The sequence below is a fragment of the Stigmatopora argus genome, chromosome 21, assembly GCF_051989625.1.
Source record: "Stigmatopora argus isolate UIUO_Sarg chromosome 21, RoL_Sarg_1.0, whole genome shotgun sequence".
Taxonomy (NCBI): Eukaryota; Metazoa; Chordata; class Actinopteri; order Syngnathiformes; family Syngnathidae; genus Stigmatopora; species Stigmatopora argus.
Window position 1 is genome coordinate 1722138 of NC_135407.1, and position 6000 is coordinate 1728137.

At 39.6% G+C, this 6000-nt stretch overlaps 2 long non-coding RNA genes across 2 annotated transcripts in view; one reads left to right on the forward strand and one right to left on the reverse strand.

The window, feature by feature from the left end:
• Nucleotides 1–5518, forward strand: part of LOC144066964 (uncharacterized) — a 28144-nt gene extending 22626 nt beyond the window's left edge. The window contains exon 3 of the long non-coding RNA XR_013297800.1: nt 5295–5518. This is a non-coding gene — a long non-coding RNA (uncharacterized LOC144066964). The remainder of the gene's footprint in view (nt 1–5294) is intronic.
• LOC144067536 (uncharacterized) lies at nt 542–1974 on the reverse strand. Its single transcript, XR_013297963.1, has 3 exons — nt 1918–1974; nt 699–787; nt 542–624 (listed from the first exon to the last, which is right to left on the reverse strand). It is a non-coding gene; the product is annotated as an uncharacterized LOC144067536 (long non-coding RNA).
• Nucleotides 5519–6000: the final 482 nt, after the last annotated feature.

The window sequence follows — 6000 nt, forward strand, 5'->3', positions numbered from 1 at the left end:
TCGTGGGGGCTGGGGAAGGTGCTGGGTCTTCGATAGTTGCTGTTGCTATTGTCGTGGGGGCTGGGGAAGGTGCTGGGTCTTCGATAGTTGCTGTTGCTATTGTCGTGGGGTCTGGGGAAGATGCTGTTGACATTGACGGGGGGTCGGCATTTTCCTCTGGGGTTACGTCTGAGGCTCCAGTAGAGCTACCTGGCGATGAGCTGCTAGGGGGCATGGGTGCTGGGGAAGGTGTTGTTGTTGTTGTTGTTGTCGTCGTCGTGGGGTTTGGGGAAGGTGCTGTTAACATTGACGGTGGGCCGTCATTGTCATCCTGGGTTACGCCTGAGGCTCCAGTAGAGCTACCTGGCGATGAGCTGCTAGGGGGCATGGGTGCTGGGGAAGGTGTTGTTGTTGTTGTTGTTGTTGTTGTTGTTGTCGTCGTCGTGGGGTTTGGGGAAGGTGCTGTTAACATTGACGGTGGGCCGTCATTGTCATCCTGGGTTACGCCTGAGGCTCCAGTAGAGCTACCTGGCGATGAGCTGCTAGGGGGCGTGAGGGGTACCATATCTTGGCCTTCCATCTCAGTCACTAACTGAAGGAGTCGTCTTCCAATGTTGTGCTGCTGACTTCCCCCAATTGTTGTTCCTGTTTCAATGGAAGACTTCGGTCAGATAGCTTAGGTGATGGCACTGAAGCTCCAGATTGTAATATTTACATACCCAGAAGCAGAATCACAAACACTGCAGTGTTGGTCACCATCATGATGCCTCTCTGTCCTCTTATGTACCAAATGAAAATTGCTTATTACCTGTTTAAAAAAAAAGACAGAAATACATCGTAAGGTGAAATGTTTTTCGAAAAAAATGTTTCCTGATCTATCCAAAATCCCGCTTGGACTTTTTTATTCTCGGAAGCACAGTCATAGGTATTGCCGAATGAATTCCTTTTGTATATTCTGCTCCTGTGGACAAATTTCGGGATATTGGCAAAAGGCCACCTCTTGCACTTTGTGCTTTGTTTAAGCTCCTGCGCCGGTGGACCTAAAAAGGCAGCAATTGTCGACAACCCTGACACTATCGTAGACACCTTACCCAAGATCAGGTTTTCAGTTATGTAAAGGGTGCCGTTCCCTGTGCTGTCCCAGTCTGAATTCATTTGGCAGCTATTGAAAAGAGCCACGCCTTTTGATTGAATGCACTGGGTGCACCAGCTTTCTCACGTTTTGTATCGTGATCGGTGTACGATGACAATACATTTGATTCTATTCAATGCTATTCAAAATACTCTTGGAAAGGCCTGACCTTTTTTTTCTCTCTGTGCAGCTTTGTGGAAAAATAGAAAGTCAAATATTTTCGTCTGTTAAACAGAGAATCATAACCGCGTCAAAAGTATGGGCTTTTTTAAATGGGTTCGTTTGGAAGGGATTACTCATTGGAACCCATTGAAGCGAATGACGACCAATAGAAAACTAGAATTACAGAACTTTGCTCGACAGGAATAATCTTTTTCCTCTGTTTTGTAGTTTGTTTCAATAGGGTAAATGTAAATATCTATTTTGCAACTCTAGATTGTTGACTCCAACTGACATAAATTGATTTCAGCTAGGAAGACTGGCATTGGCTGATGTTGTCGTTTACGGAAATAGACGTCCAATTCAGTTTGACTTGCCGTCTGGCAGCCAATGAGTGAATATTCCAAAATTTCCAAAAAACAAACTACAATGTAAAGACACCCCTCCATTTTTCTGAATCGAGAAAAAAACTTGTCTCAGGGGTTATTTAGTGTCAATGTTAGTCCTGCTGCCATGTTTTTTTGCTTCTTCTGCGGTTTGTGTCCCTCAACAGTCCTTCAAACTCTCCATCAAAAGTGTTCAAATCCCGTAACTATAGCAAACGCGAGACAAAATCCGATCCGAAAGAAAAAAGTTGAAGAACTCACCACGATCAATGAAGTCTAAGCTCCGCTGGAGTCTGTAATGGTGTAGATGCGACTTATCCTTGGTTGATGTGGCCTCTCAGCGGCGTAGTGATGCCTAATAAAGAGTCTGACCATGACTGACGTTCCCACCCACTTTTAGGCGAGGTCCTAATTATCAGCCACCACTCCCTCGACTTTTGAGGCCATGTAATTGTCTGACTCTGTTGTGTGCGTAAATCGAGATCTGAATGTTGTCAGGGCAGATTTTATTTTAGCAATGAGTAATTAGCTAATTAAACTTCCAACGTCATTCTACCCGTTTTTGGATTTCAATTGACGGATTTGCACCTGAAGGCGTTAACGTGACGCAGGCACGTCTATGGATTCGATGAATAGGCAGGCAAAAATAAGGAAGTATCATAACAAATCTAGAAATAAACATGTCACTGTGTGTTGCATATTGCCACACGTCTTTGTTTTGAATTGGACATCGATACTTGGGAACTTGGGAATTGTGATTGAGTCGAAGCTCAATGATCGGCGCCAAAAACAACAACAAATATTTTCTCTTTAGGAACAAGTGCCAAAAAATGCAAATATTCAAGGGCCTTGAAAGCCATGTGTGTCATTTGGGGGGAAAAGGAGAACTCTTCCAATTTAAAAATGATTTCAATACATATCGCCAATGTTCATTTGCTGAAGAGCAGTCGAAAAACTAAATTGCTATATATTTTTTATTTGTTATATATTGTGTATATACAGTGGTACCTCGAGATACGAGCTTAATGCGTACCGAGACTGAGCTCGTATGTCGATTTTCTCGCAACTCAAACGAACGTTTCCCATAGAAATGAATGAAAAACAAATTAATTCGTTCCAACCCCCTAAAAAACAACAAAAACAGGATTTTGAATTGGAAAAACATTATTTGTTCTAATTCGCCATCTATTAATAAAGTAACAAATAACTAGTGGTTTAATATTACTAAAATGTATTTAATAGTACTAAAATTATATGGATTTCGCAGGGGGGAGAGATAGAGACAGAGAGGGGGGGGGGGCTTTTTGCACGGCAACACGCTCGTAACATAACATAAACAAATTTAAATGAACTTGGAGTACGATGCAGACACACTAAAAAATAAGTTTCATCTAACCTTACACTAAACTTAATTCAAATTTTGTTTTACATTTTGATACCTTTCTTCTTGGCTCTATTTGCCCCGCCTCCACCGTGACTTTCAAAGGAACTGAAAAAATGCAAGGCTCCGCCCAGTGCTCGCAGAGACATTACACGAGGGAGTTTCGGGGAGAGAGACAGTGGCCATAATGCTCTTATGAGCAGCGTCTCGCGTCCGCTGTATGCTCGTATATCAAAATTTGTCCCGTATCTGAAAATAAATATTTGCTCAAAATTTTACTCAAATTGCGGTTCCACTGTACTCCACATCTAACGTTGTTTTTGGACAGCTATGCCAACTACATAGCAAAAATTAAATGAGATGTCATGACTTAGAATTGAACGTCTACCGCATTCAATGGAAGCCAATGTGTTAAGATCTAAATTACATTTATTTTAAAAACCTGTTTTTTTTTTCTTCCTGATTCTGATCCTTTGAAAATAACTCATCACTCGATCAGATTGGATACAGTATGTATAAATATACGTGTATACATAAATAGCCGCGCTATGTGATATGACTGTTCTGTAGTTCCTTGTGTTATAAAGAAATAAAGGTGGAAGGATTTCAAGTTGGCTTTTGAGTTCTTCCATTTCTTCGTAAGTGGCATCCTGTCAGAAACGAAGCTTTGGAAACATGTGTTAATGGGAGGTTTCGACATTGTGTTTACAGTGTTTGTTTGTGAACACATCAGTTATTTTATAACCTGTATTTCAATATCGTTGACAGCTTGCATAGCTTTGTCAAATTTTAGCCGGTTTTTGGCTAACATTCGTTCGTTGCTGGCAGCCCTCTCTCGCTTCAAATGGGTTGGTGTCTTGTATTATTGGCAGGCCGTGTTAAAATATAAAATCACCATGATTAAAATAAAGTCCACAAGTGACCCCAAAAATTAAACAGCAATTAAACAGAAAAAAGACCTGAAAATGCCATAAAATCAACAGCAAATGATCTTTTTTTTGTTTTGTTTTGTTTTTTACTTATCTTGTGTGTTACAATTGTAATCAGTTGATGCTAGTTAGGTGCTGCTCGTTCTAGCAAAAACCTGATTGGTTAAACTGTCTGTGCTGGACCGGTTGTAGCAGAAACCAGAACCCACAATGGCCCTTACCAATCGATTTGGAGACCCATGATTAAAATAACTAGTAGTAACCCATACTCAATTGAAATTGACACATAGCTACCCTAAAATTAACAAATCTAAAATAAGATCAATACCATTGACAACATCACTATTGGATTGGATTGGATTGGAAAACTTTATTCATCCCGTATTGGGGAAATTTCATTGTGACAGTAGCAAGAAAAGGGATAGTTATAAGTTAGACAGTACAGTCGCAAAGGCCGCACAACAACAAAGCAAAAGCAAAAAGTACAAAGCAAATCAAAGTAAATTCTCATGTTAAGAGGGACCTTGTGTTCTATACTTAAAAAAGATACATGTTACCCTAGACAGGTATGCCGTAACGCTAGGCGACTAATTAGTCTTTACAGAATGTTAAAAGACCGGTTGGGATTGGCAAAACACTTTAGAGTCCCACCACAGTTCCGCTCTCCGACCGCCGATTTGACTTCACTCCCACGGTCTAGCTAGGCAGGAACTTATATAACAAATACCAAATGATTTTCTGTTTATTAGGTTTCTTTTAGAATGCAATAATGCTAAGCTATTGGAACTTGGATGCTCTGAATTTGCCAAAATGCATCCACGCTCACCGTTGAACCGAGGGGCAATTTAGAGCGGCGTTTTTGGGGTGTGGGAGGAAACCTGAAGAAAATCCACGCAGGCCTGAGCTGAGCAGAACATTCAAATTTTGGAACCTGGTATTGAACCCTCAAACTGAGGCAGACATGCTAACCACTGTTTTATAAGAAAATAAAAGATAATAATGGAAAAAAAGAGGTAATAAAAAATATTCTGTAGTTCGGATATTAAAAAAAATGTCAAATTTTAATATTTACATTTAAGAATGTTAACCAAAAATGTTCATTTGAAGAAAAAAAAAGTCAAATAAAAAAAAAGTATTTTTAAAAAATGGTTTTTTTCCCAGATTAAAAAACTACAGTTTTAAAATGAGCAAAACTAACTTACAATTGATTTACTTTTGGTTTACTTTGGTCATTTTTAATCTTAAATGCAAGTGAATGCTTAATGTCATGCGGAAGAAATTACTTTGTGTCATCTCTTTTAATTTGATTTATTTTCTAACCTTTACAGAGTTGCCATTCCGGATGCAAGACGTCCATTGTGGAATGTGCATGTTTACCTGCACTTGCGTGGATATTTTCCGGGTGATCTGGTTTCCGGCCACATCCCCAAAAACGTTATGGTAGGTTGATTTAATGTTCAAAATGATCCGTACGTAAAAATGTAAGGTGTGGTTGTTTGTGTCATTGTGTCCTGCAATTGGCTGGCAACCAATTCACAGTAAAAGCTGCCTACCGCCCTTTTGAATAGCTGTCCACTATTTTAAGATTTAAATCATATCAAATTCCGGGAAAAAAATAGATCAGGAGAATGACATCACTGACTGTTCAAAAGTATGAAATGGTATTTTGAGCCCTTCTATTTTTGAATACACAACTCCAAAGAGAAGCCAATTATATCTCACCATGTTTAGGTTGATCTAATCTTAATGTTAGGTAAACCTTAACCTGGCACCTTGAGTTTAGATTAAATCTGGATGAGTCGCGCAGATTAAGCAGCGGGTTGCCACAACTGCCGTTATGTGCATCATTCTCTGTAAAAATGATGCTGTCTAATTGTAAATGATGTCCCCCCCCTGGTGGTGAAATAAGGGAGCAAAAATGTCCATGTAAAACATCTGGGTGATTGGTGTAACTTTAGTAAAAAGAAAATAGTCCAGTCCAATTTATTTATTGTCAAGCCATTGAATATACAATGCAGCAATACACTTAAAACA